Source organism: Brienomyrus brachyistius, chromosome 14 (genome assembly GCF_023856365.1).
Source record: "Brienomyrus brachyistius isolate T26 chromosome 14, BBRACH_0.4, whole genome shotgun sequence".
NCBI classification, from domain to species: Eukaryota; Metazoa; Chordata; class Actinopteri; order Osteoglossiformes; family Mormyridae; genus Brienomyrus; species Brienomyrus brachyistius.
The window spans coordinates 7,277,760-7,289,310 of NC_064546.1; the positions used below are offsets into that span (position 1 = coordinate 7,277,760).

At 52.6% G+C, this 11,551-nt stretch overlaps 1 long non-coding RNA gene across 1 annotated transcript; it reads right to left on the reverse strand.

The window, feature by feature from the left end:
• Window positions 1-743: 743 nt before the first annotated feature.
• On the reverse strand, window positions 744-4,894 carry LOC125707211 (uncharacterized). The gene is made up of 3 exons (XR_007382246.1): window positions 3,958-4,894; window positions 3,810-3,860; window positions 744-1,025 (listed from the first exon to the last, which is right to left on the reverse strand). It is a non-coding gene; the product is annotated as an uncharacterized LOC125707211 (long non-coding RNA).
• Window positions 4,895-11,551: the final 6,657 nt, after the last annotated feature.

Here is an 11,551-nt window from a genome sequence, read left to right on the forward strand (position 1 = left end):
TACATTTAGTGTAACATGTTACTAAATTACACTGTAAAGTATACAATGTTTCACTGTAATTCAATTTACAGTATTTTAATGTGATTTTACAGCATTTCACTGTTATATTAACGGACATTTATTACAGTGTATATATATGGTCTGATCTAGTATGTGTTTATATATGTCATAAGATATCATAACTTATAAACATACACACATATATATATATAGAAAATTATATATATATATATATATATATATATACACACACACACACACATACATACATACATACACTAGTTGTATAAATGATTATCGACATGTAATAATTATATTCAATCAACTGTTAAATTTATTTAGATGGCAACAACAAACAGGATGAAGTAAAAAAATAATAATCAATCAACACACTCATGTGCCAGTAATTTAATCATTCTTATAACAGACAGCATTAACCCGAAGGCCCCGCTGGTCAACACAGGCCTGTAAAAATTATTCCATGTCCTCTTGGACCTGAAAACCAAAGAGGAATGGCTCCTTGGATTCTATGTTGTCTCCATCCAGCACATCCCTTCTGGCGGTGCTCTTCCGTCATGGTCACATATTTGGGAATGGTTATTTTCCTACTGAATAGAGCCTCATTCCTCTTAATCCACTCCATAGCAATGTGTAGATCAGAGACGATTGCTGGTTTCTGTCAGAAGCATAGGAAGAAACGTTATTATAACACTTTTTCAGAAGTAAAACAATTCACTGTTAAAACTAAGGTTTAAAGTGTGCACTGACCAGACTGAGTTCCACAGATTTGCGCTTTCTTAGTCTGAATACAGGTGCATGTTCACCTTTCAGCACAGCCTCTGATTCCTTTGTCTAGTGTGCAAATACCTTCCCATAACTTATAATGGAGAAATACTGATATTGATAATGTGTCTTAAATTTGATTGAAACATGAAATCAAACAGATACATACACACTGACCTTCAGAGATCGAAGTTTTCCATTAGCAGCAGGCACCACCATTTCCGCAATTTCGGCATGTCTAACTATTAAAAATCAATTTAGTGCATTTAGTGTCATTTAGTGACTTCTTTGCACACATACTTTAATGCTCTCTAAAAAAAGCTACTTACTATGGTATAATAAAAGGGAGCATCCAGCACCGCATATAAAGCAGACTGTCAATTAAAAAATAAATGTCAATGTTCATGATGTCACGCTACGTGAATTCGGGTAAGGCAGGTGGGCAGGAAGGCGGTAAACGGGGCAAACGAGGGTTTAATTGGGAATAGGGCAGGACGGAAACGCAGGCAGGGACAAACGGCAGGTAACGTCAATGACAGACAACGGGTTAGTGTACAACAGAGACTTATATACAGGGAACTAATCAGAAAAGAACATGACGCGACTGGGCACAATCAGGGAATCACACGTGGGTAATTAGGGGGCGTGGCACACACGAGGAGCGGACGGAGCGGGCGTCACAGAACCCCTCCCCCAAAGGCGCGCTGCACCGGGCGCGCCCCGGAGGAGGCGACGGACGGGACGAGACCGGGGAAGCAAGACCTGAAAGACAAGAGCAAAAAAAATTAACAGGGAACAGGGAACAAGACAGACAGGCAAAACCGACAAAGGGGCAGGAGCCACGACAGGACACCACAAAGGACAGGAAAGGCGGACAGACAGACCAGAAACGGGGACACAGAGGGAACAGGCGGGACAAAAGGACCGGGAGAGAACAGAGGGAACACAGAGGGAGCAGGAGGAACAGGAGGAGCCGGGACGGAAGGAACAAAGGAACGAGGAACGAAAAGAGGAGGGACAGAGACAGGAGGGACAAAACCAGGAAGAGGAGCAAAGGAAGGAGGAGAGGGGAACGTAGGGACAAAGGCAGGGGCAAAAGGAATCAAGGAGGGGGAATAGAGGGGAGCCAGAGGGAGACCCAGCGGGCGACGGGAGGCAGCCGGAGGGGCTGCAGGCGGCCGGGAGGCTGGAGCCGGAGGGGACCTCGGAGGGGCGAGGGACAGAGGCAGGGGCCGAGAAGGGAGCAGGAGGGGCCACTGGGGAAGGGGGCGAGGAAGCAGGAGGGGCCCTCGGCGAAGGTCCCAAGGAGGGGGGAGCCACCACAGGCGGCGACATCCAGGGAAGGGCCGGAGGTAGAGGCCCCGCAGGGGACCGAGGAGCCGTAGTCGGGGAACCCGCAGGAGCCCGACGAGACGCCGGACGAGGGACAGAGGCAGGGGGACGAGGCGTCGAAGGGGGACCAGCAGGCGACTGCCGACCCGGCGGGCCAGGACCCGCAGGCGCCGAGCGAGCCACAGCGCAGGCGAAGGAGGGCGAGCCAGGGGGCCGGGCGGGCGGGACCCCCGTCCTGCGTCTATGCCCTCTCCCCCTACGAGACACAGACACCAAGCCCCTTGGTTGGGGTCGGGCACAAGGACAAGGAATCATTAGCGTGATCCCCGAGGGGTCCCATTCCAGCTCCTCCACCTCCGAAGAGGGAGGAGCCACGATGGAGTCCTCCGGGACCACCTCGGGGACTAGGGCGACAGGAACCGGGGCATGGTCAGGAGCAGGGGCACAGTCAGGGACCAGAACTGGGTCAGCAGGTGGAGGGGGCACCTCTGGAGCTGCTGCAGGCGGAGGGGGCACCTCTGGAGCTGCTGCAGCGCGGTCAGGGACTGGAACGCGGTCAGGGACTGGAACGCGGTCAGGGACAGGAGCTACAGGCTGTGGGGGCGCCTGCCCGGGAGCTGCAGGTGGCTGCAGTGGGGGCGCCTGCCCGGGAGCTTCAGGCAGGGGGAGCTGCGCAGGTGACTGCCCAGTCGAAGGCGACCGTGCGAGCTGCGCAGGCGCCAGCGGCGGCTGCACGGGCGCTGGGTCCGTGGGTGATGGCGGCTGCACGGGAGCGTGGTCCGCTGGCAGCGGAGGCCGCACAGGAGCGGGGTCCGCCGGCAGCGGCGGCGGTGGCTGCGGCGTCGGCTGCGCAGACGGTAGGAGCGGAGGGAGCTCCTTCGACCCGATGGCTGCAGCGAGCAGCGGAGACGGCTGCTCAAGCTGCGCAGCGGCCCGGCGTGTTCTCCGTACCGGGGAGGCAGCCCGCGAGGGCAGCCTGACGGTGACGGCCGGAGAGTCCTCTCTCTCGTCGGCCAGGAGGGAAGCAGGGGCGAGCGTGCACGCCCTCAGAGCGATCGTTGGGGCGATCGCCTGCTTCTTCCCTTTTCTCCGTCGTTGGGTCTTGGTTGCCTCGGGAGCCGGTGTCACCTCCGCGAAGACCGACGGCGGAAGGACAGTCCCTGGCTCTACCGGCATGACCCACCGCTCAGTCCGAGGCGTGGCCAGCTGCTGGAAGTTTTCGTGCACCTCCTCCGGGGGAATCCTCCCGGATGCCGGGCTGGGAGATCCAAAATAGCACCTGGTCTACGTAGTTGAGGTAGTCCCTCTCAGCTACGGAAGATGCTTTCTTCTCTGGGTCTGTCATTCTGTCACGCTACGTGAATTCGGGTAAGGCAGGTGGGCAGGAAGGACTAGGCAGGAAGGCGGTAAACGGGGCAAATGAGGGTTTAATTGGGAAAAGGGCAGGACGGAAACGCAGGCAGGGACAAACGGCAGGTAACGTCAATGACAGACAACGGGTTAGTGTACAACAGAGACTTATATACAGGTAACTAATCAGAAAAGAACATGACGCGACTGGGCACAATCAGGGAATCACACGTGGGTAATTAGGGGGCGTGGCACACACGAGGAGCGGATGGAGTGAGCGTCACACATGACTTATCCTCAAAAGCATCTTGATAGTCCAAAAATATCTGAATGACGAATCTTACCATCAACATGTAGATGCCACAGTCAACCTCAAAGTCTTGGCTTGGAAACCCCTTTATTATCACAATGGGATAAAACACTCTTTAATCACATTTCATCAATATATCTGTATTAGAAAATCTCGATATAATCACACACATGATCACATACCTCCAACTCAAAGCCATTCATTTCAGACCACTCCCCTGGACTGATATTCTCTGCAAGCTTCCTGTTATTTTAAGATATAGCATACAGAAATTACTGCTAGTACAAATAAAGTATTAATTGTTAACAACTGTTAACTGTTAATGCTGCAACAGCATACTCTTTATAAACAGGCTTAAAAACACAGCCTGTACACAATTAGCAAAATGTGAAAGTACATTCATATGCTTAGTCTTGATCAACCTCTACAGAAGTTCTGTAATTTCTGTTTCATCATATTTTAACATTTACAGCACTTAGCTGACACATTTATTCAGACTGAAACGCACTGCCCAATTATAATGACAATTTAATGACATAATTTGATAACTATATCTCATAAACCAATTCTACTGTCAGAACTCATCTTCTAGGTATTTTAATACTATTATTTAAATATCTGATTTAACATCTGATGTATCACCTTTTAATCAAAAGGCTGTACTCCACATTACAGGTCTTTCAAGTAAGCATGTGAATTCACTGAATAAACTGAAGACATGCTGAACACAAAATAGATCAGAACGTGATCTAAAATGTACTTAACCTGGAACACTGAACAGGTTCCTGCACACTAACATAAACAGAAAATTGACCTCAAGAGTGACACATATTGGTGGCCACCAAATCCTGTCCTTTTCTTAGCACATCATGAGTAGAGAAAGAACATTTCTTTTATACCTGGCTTCATCACCTAAGAGACAGTTACTCAAGGTGTTAAGCAATGCCATTTCAATAACAGTCAGTCAATGATTCACAGTAGTTGCCCATGGCTTAAACTGAGTAAATTAAAGCTGTACCAAGATGTAACTGGCACAATTACAATAAAATCTTAAAATCCTAACATTCTCAGACTTTTGGGCTTTTATTCAGTTAAGTGTATTGTATGGTATTGATGTGCTTCTACATACACAAAGCTGAAAATTCCCGTCCGTATTGAGTCCGTAGTGGGAACACAATAATGTCCTTCCTCTCTGCATCATTCTGAAATGGAGATCAATATTTTACATGAAGTACTCTTACACTAGTTCTAAATAATAGTCACCCAGGAAAAATTGTACTTACAGGAAGGGACTGAAGTGGCTCACAGTTTTAGGGAGGAAGCCAAGTCCGGGTGACATAAAGATCAATGTATATGCTGATCCTCTATAAAATGGCACATAGCATATTTGTATAAACCATTCAAAAACTTAAAAAGGTACAAATGGTCAAATGGTGGAAAGTGTGTTTTTAAGTTTTTCTAAAGAACAGTAAGGCTACATTGAGTGCATCTGACCAAATTTGTGTTTATGTCTGCTTCAGTCATCACAGTGGGAGATCGCATATAAGTGTTCCACCACAACTGTAGAGGGTACGGCGGGTGGCAGGCTTGTTGCTGCAGAGGGTACAGCGTGTGGCAGGCTTGTTGCTGCAGAGGGTACAGCGTGTGGCAGGCTTGTTGCTGCAGAGGGTACAGCAAGTGAAAGACGCTGACACAGCACTAAATGCCTTTCCATGTCAACCCGGCGAATAACTGTTCTTTTGCACAAAGGGCAGTGATAATGTCCCTTGTCCCGGCATGGTAGTGTGCACCGCCGTATAATTTTGTCTGTAACCAAAAAATATACTAGTATAAATCAACTGAATGAAATTATATTTAAGCAATTTATTCCATACTGATAGCATGCATATGAAAATGGTCTAAGTAAAATATTAAAAGCCTCTAAAATAAACTGAAAACCTGAGACAAACCACAGAGATCAACAAACGATGTTTATTAAAAACAATGCTTATTACTATCTACTTGTCATGCTGGTGAAATTATTAAAAGAATTTGTTATAAAGATTATCGAAAATATGTAGTGAAAATCAACAAACTCAGATGCAAACTCAGACGAAAATCAGATGCAACATACCTTGAAAAAGCAAAGAAGCTTTTAAACGGTGATCCATCCCAGCAAACAAGGGACATCCAGAGGACGTCCTCAGGTCGTCCGCAACACGTCCCTTTTTTGGGGATGTCCTAAGGACGTCCTTAGGACGACCGTGTTACTATGAACAATAAAGAAATCCTTCAAAAGCATGTTGTCGTGACAGCTTCCAGGAATAGCATTTTAAATAAATAATTGTGTCTGAAGTACTTCTTTTTATTAATGTTCCATCAGGATGTCCAGAACTCGTCCTTTGAGGACGTCCTAAGGATGACCCAAGGAAGTCCGTATTACTATGAAAAATAGAGTAACAAAAACTTGCCGTCAGATTCAAACTTAGGCCAGCGGCGTTTTTGTACTTGATGTCATGGAGACTCTTTGTGCGGCTCCCGCTCCCTCATTCACCCTGACGCGCAGTTCAAAGCACTGTCACGGGTAAGATGCAACACTTTTCTTTGTGCATAAAACATTAATAAAATCCTCTAAGTATCATATTAACTGGTATAAAGTGATAAAATACGATGGGTTGAAACACATTTAGGCGTAATCCCACATTATTTTTTTGTGTCATTGGTATTAAACCGATTAAATAAACAATTTAAATTCCTGTCAGAACGAGCTAACGGTATCGCTATGTAATTTCTAGGAAGAGCTGAGGAGTTTATCGCCTGTGCTGACATTCAGGTATGTTCACTAAAATTGTCAGTTTATCACACAGTATCAAAGTACGTGTTAATTGTTTATATTATTTATGTGTATAGGAAAATATTGCTGTATATTGCTGTCCACCATAATCCATTTATATAACATTTGGTTAAAATGTTCTTTAAAATAGCCTCCTCCCCCCGATTGGCGAATTTTATGAACAGCAGTCCCATGTGGTACATATTCCACCTTGATCGGAAAGTTTTGCTGCTGGCACATCGAAGTCAAAGTAAACTGTATTGTAGTGGATTTAGGGGGGGACTAAGTTCACTACAGAAAGGAAGGCTCAACACAAGGAGTTCAAGTGCAATTTGGAACACATCCAACCCTTTATTTACCAGCCTTGAACAAGGCTAAAGGAACCTGTGCGCCCTCTTGCGTTCGGAGGTTGCACTGCACTGATTCACCTCATGAGTCCGCCTCCTTTTTTTTGCCGAGCGAGCCGCGCCCACTGTCATTAACCAGGCTCCGCTTCACGAGGACGGTGGGGCGCGGCTTCCCCCGGCAGGCAGCCTCAAAGGTGCCAGCACCCATCACAATAACCACACAATGAACCCATGCCCTTAACCCCAGCACAACATAGCACGATACCAGAACAATATAGCGCTAACACACTCCCAAACCATGAACTCCCATAATGCTCCGTGCGGCCAGCGTGGAAGCAGCCAATGAGGAGGCAGCCCCGCCCCCCACAGTCACTACACTGCCCCCCCCTTAGATGTGGCTGTCCCCAGCCGCAGAGTCCAGCACAAAGTCCTGCAGAGGGGGGGGAAGCCGCCGGACGCGGCCCGAACGACGTAACCTGGTGGAGGAAGGAGAGTTCAGTTCAGCGGGGGCATCCACCCCAGAGTCCCCAGTGGCAGCATCCCCAGTGTCAGCGGGAGAAGGCATGTCCTGGCGTCCACAGCCCCCATCTGGTGCCACCCTTGGCTGATAGGGAGCCAGCCGGTCTACATGGAGCACTACATCTCTGCCCCGCTTCTTCAGCCTAACCCTGTAGACCACCTCAGAGAGACGCTCCAGCACAACGCACGGCCCCATCCAGTGGGAGGCGAGCTTGGGCGACACCCCCTTCTTTCTAATGGGGTTATACACCCAGACTCGCCCCCCTGGCACGAACTCGCGCCCGCGCGCACGCACATCGTAGGCACGCTTCTGTTTGGTGCCGGCATCTGCTGTGTTTTGCCGCGCGAGCTCGTGCGCCGTGCGGAGGCGCTCCCTGAGGTGGCCCAGATAGCCCAACCCTGCTTCACCTGTTACCTCTGGCTCAGGAGGGGAACCAAACACCAGCTCCACAGGTGTGCGGAGCTCCCGCCCGAACATGAGTGACGCCGGAGTGCACTGGGTGGACCCCTGAACTGCTGACCGGTACGCCCATAACACGAATGGAAGGTGAAGATCCCAGTCCTTCTGCTTATCACTGCACAAAATCGCAAGCTGCGTGGCGAGCGTGCGGTTGAACCGCTCGACGAGGCCGTCGCTCTGGTGGTGCAGAGGTGTGGTGCGCGTCTTCTGCACCCCCAGCAGCGCGCAGACCCTGCCGAAAACCTCGGCCTCAAAGTTGCGGCCCTGATCACTGTGGAGCTCTTCGGGGACTCCGAATCGTGTGAACATCTCGTGCACGAGTACCGTGGCCGTGGTGGCGGCGCTCTGGTCAGGTACGGCGAAACCTTCTGGCCACTTAGTAAAGTAGTCCATGGCTACTACAATGTAACGGTTTCCCCGCTCGGTGATGGGAAACGGGCCCAGCATGTCAACCCCCACCCGCTCCATGGGCGCCCCCACGCGGTAAACCTGGAGTGGTGCACGTGCCTGCTGTGTCGGCCCCTTTTTGGCTGTGCACCAATCGCATCGGTGCACAAACATCGTTACGTCCTCGTGCGCGCCCGGCCAATAGAAACGTTCACGCAGCCGCCCCAACGTCTTCGCGCTCCCAAAGTGTCCCGTACCAATAGCTCCATGGACGAGGCCTAGAATGCTCGGTCTTAGTGCCCTCGGCACGACCGCTTGCCACAGCACGCTTCTACCGTCCCCACGCACCCAACGACGATAAAGCACTCCTTCGCGCACCACCAGGTTTTCTCATTGGGACACGAGCGCTTTTAACTCGGGCCCTACGTCCGTGATGTCTGCCCACGCCGGCCGCTGCCCCGTCTGTACCCAACGACTGAGCCGCTCGAGCTCCGAGTCTGCTGCCTGCCCCTCCTTTATGCTTGCATGGCTGATGTCGCAGTGCAGCCCCGTGCTAAGCGCTCTCACACTCTCAACTCCCTCCTTCCTATCGCAGTGGCGGCAATCCACGCACGGTCTCCGTGAGAGTGCGTCTGCGTTCCCATGTAGCCGCCCTGCCCGGTGCACCACCACGAAGTCTGGAGAACTTCTAGCCACCGTGCAAGCTGCCCTTCGGGCTCGCGAAACCCCATTAGCCACACCAACGATGCGTGATCAGTTCGCAGCGTGAATTTCTGCCCGTATAAGTAGGGCCGGAATTGTTTCAACGCGCTAATTACTGCGAGCAGCTCCTTCCGAGTCACGCAGTAGTTCCGTTCTGGCTGTGACAAAGTGCGGCTGTAATAGGCTATCACGGGGCCTCCCTCGTGCGCTAGCACTGCTCCTAGTCCTACATCGCTGGCATCGGTGTCGAGAACAAACGTGCGCTGTGGATCGGGGTGGCCTAATATCGGCGCAGAGATGAGTGCAGCTCGCAGCACAGAGAAAGCGTGCTCGCAGCGCTCATCCCAGTCGAACGCGACGCCTTTCTGCGTCAGCCGGTGTAATGGGCTCGCCACGGTCGCGAAGTGCCTCACGAACCGCCTATAGTAAGATGCCAAACCCATGAAGCTACGCAGCTGTCTGATGTTCGCTGGCACTGGCCAGTTTTTAACGGCCTCAATCTTAGCCGGGTCGGTGGCTACACCGTCCTCGGTCAACACATGCCCCAAGAACGTAACCCTACGCCGGAATAAGTGGCACTTGCCCGGATGTAATTTGAGCTTTGCTCGCCGCAGCGCACCGAATACTTCCTTCAGATTCGCGAGCGCGGTCTCAAACGTTTTTGCGTGTACCAGCAGGTCATCCAGGTACACCACGCACCGAGACACCGGGACGTCCGCCAGTACCCTCTCCATTAGCCGCTCAAAGGTGGCTGGGGCGTGACAGAGGCCAAACGGCATGGTCGTGAACTGCCAGAGTCCCTGCCCAATCGAGAACGCGGTTTTGGGCCGCGCGTCCGGCGCCAGCCCCACCTGCCAGTATCCGTTCCTCAAGTCCAGTGAGCTGAACCACGAGGAGCCGGACACGCGGTCCAACGCCTCATCGATGCGGGGTAGGGGGTACGAGTCCTTGCGTGTCACCGAGTTCAACCGGCGGTAGTCCACGCAAAATCTCCACGAGCCGTCTTTCTTTGCGACTAGCACGACCGGTGCGGACCAAGGCCCGCTCGCGGGCTCAATCACGCCTGCGCGCGCCATCTCCCGAATTTTCTCCTCGGCAGCCTCGCGCTTCGCTAGAGGTAGCCGGCGTGGGCGCTCCCGGATGGGGGCGGCGTCCCCCGTGTAAATGGTGTGCTGCACCAGATCGGTCCGCGTGCATTCGAGTTCGTTCACAGCAAAAATGTCCTCGAACTCTGCCAATAGCTCGCGCAACGCTTCTGTCTGCTCGGGCTCCAGGTTCTCACTACTGCGAGCCAGCAGCTCTGCCATCGCATCCACCCTGGTACGCGTTGCTACTTCGGGTGCACTAGTGGTCCCGGTCTTGCTCGCCCCTCCCTCGCGCACCATCGCTACCGGCAAACCGTTCCCCAGCTCGTCGCGTTCTTTGGTCAACGCCACCCATTTGCGCCCCACCTTCATTCTATTTCCCCTGACGTGGATCACTGCATTGAGGCAGTCCAAAAGGTCCATCCCCACAATGCAGTGGTCCCGTATGTCACAGACTAAAAATGAGTGCGAAAGGGAGACTTGACCGATTTCCACTTTAATGCGTCGTACCCCCAGAACGTGTAAGCACTCACCTGTTACCGATGTTACCGTCTGTGCACAACTTGGAGCCACCTCAGTGCCCCCGGCGTCTCCCTCCATGAGCCAGCCCGCCCTACACAGTGAGACTGTGGACCCAGTGTCTAGGAGGGCATGACCCACTACACCCCCAAAGACCCCCTTGACATACAGGCCTGCTCGTCCCAGCCGCGCGCTGAATCACATTGTGTGGGGAGCTCTCACTGGTCGCGGCACCGTGGCTCCCGTCTCGGCGCCGGTTTTGAGTACGCTGTCCATGCTCGATAGCATCACAGTCGCGGATCAAGTGGCCTGCATTCCCGCAGCCGAAGCAGCGGCGGCTCGGCCACGGGTTGCGTCGTTCCCCCGCCGGCTCCGGAGGCTCCGCGTCGCTGTTGGCTGAAGTGGCGCGGTCGCCTAGCACACCCTCTGCTCGTAACGCGACGTCCAGCGCCTCTTGCCATGTGCACGGCTCCGCCAGCCTGACGTGATCACGGAGTCGCCGTGGCGTCAGTCCGCGGAGGAAGGCCAGCCGTGCCAGGTCATCCTGGATATCCGCCGGGAAGTTGGGGTAGCCCTGCCTCGCCAGCCCCCGTAGATTACTTGCGAAAGCGCCGAGCGTCTCACCGTTTGTACGGGTGGCTAAAGTTAATGCAGTGCGGGCCTCTTCCTCGCTGTTCGCTCGGCCGAACCTCCTCTGTAGCGCCCCCTGCAGGCTCCTCCAAGACGTGCGCTCTGCTGGAAGCAGATCGTTCAGGACCAGGAGTGCATCTCTTTCGAGCGCGAGGGCGGCTCTTACCGCCGTTTCCTGTGACGACCACCCGCACAGCCCCGCTGCCATTTCCCCCTGCATAATGAACGCATCCGGTGGCCCACCGCCAGAATACGCGGGCAGGTTTGGGCCTGCCGCCGCCCCGGCTCTTCGTGTTGTCCCGCCGCCATCGGCCT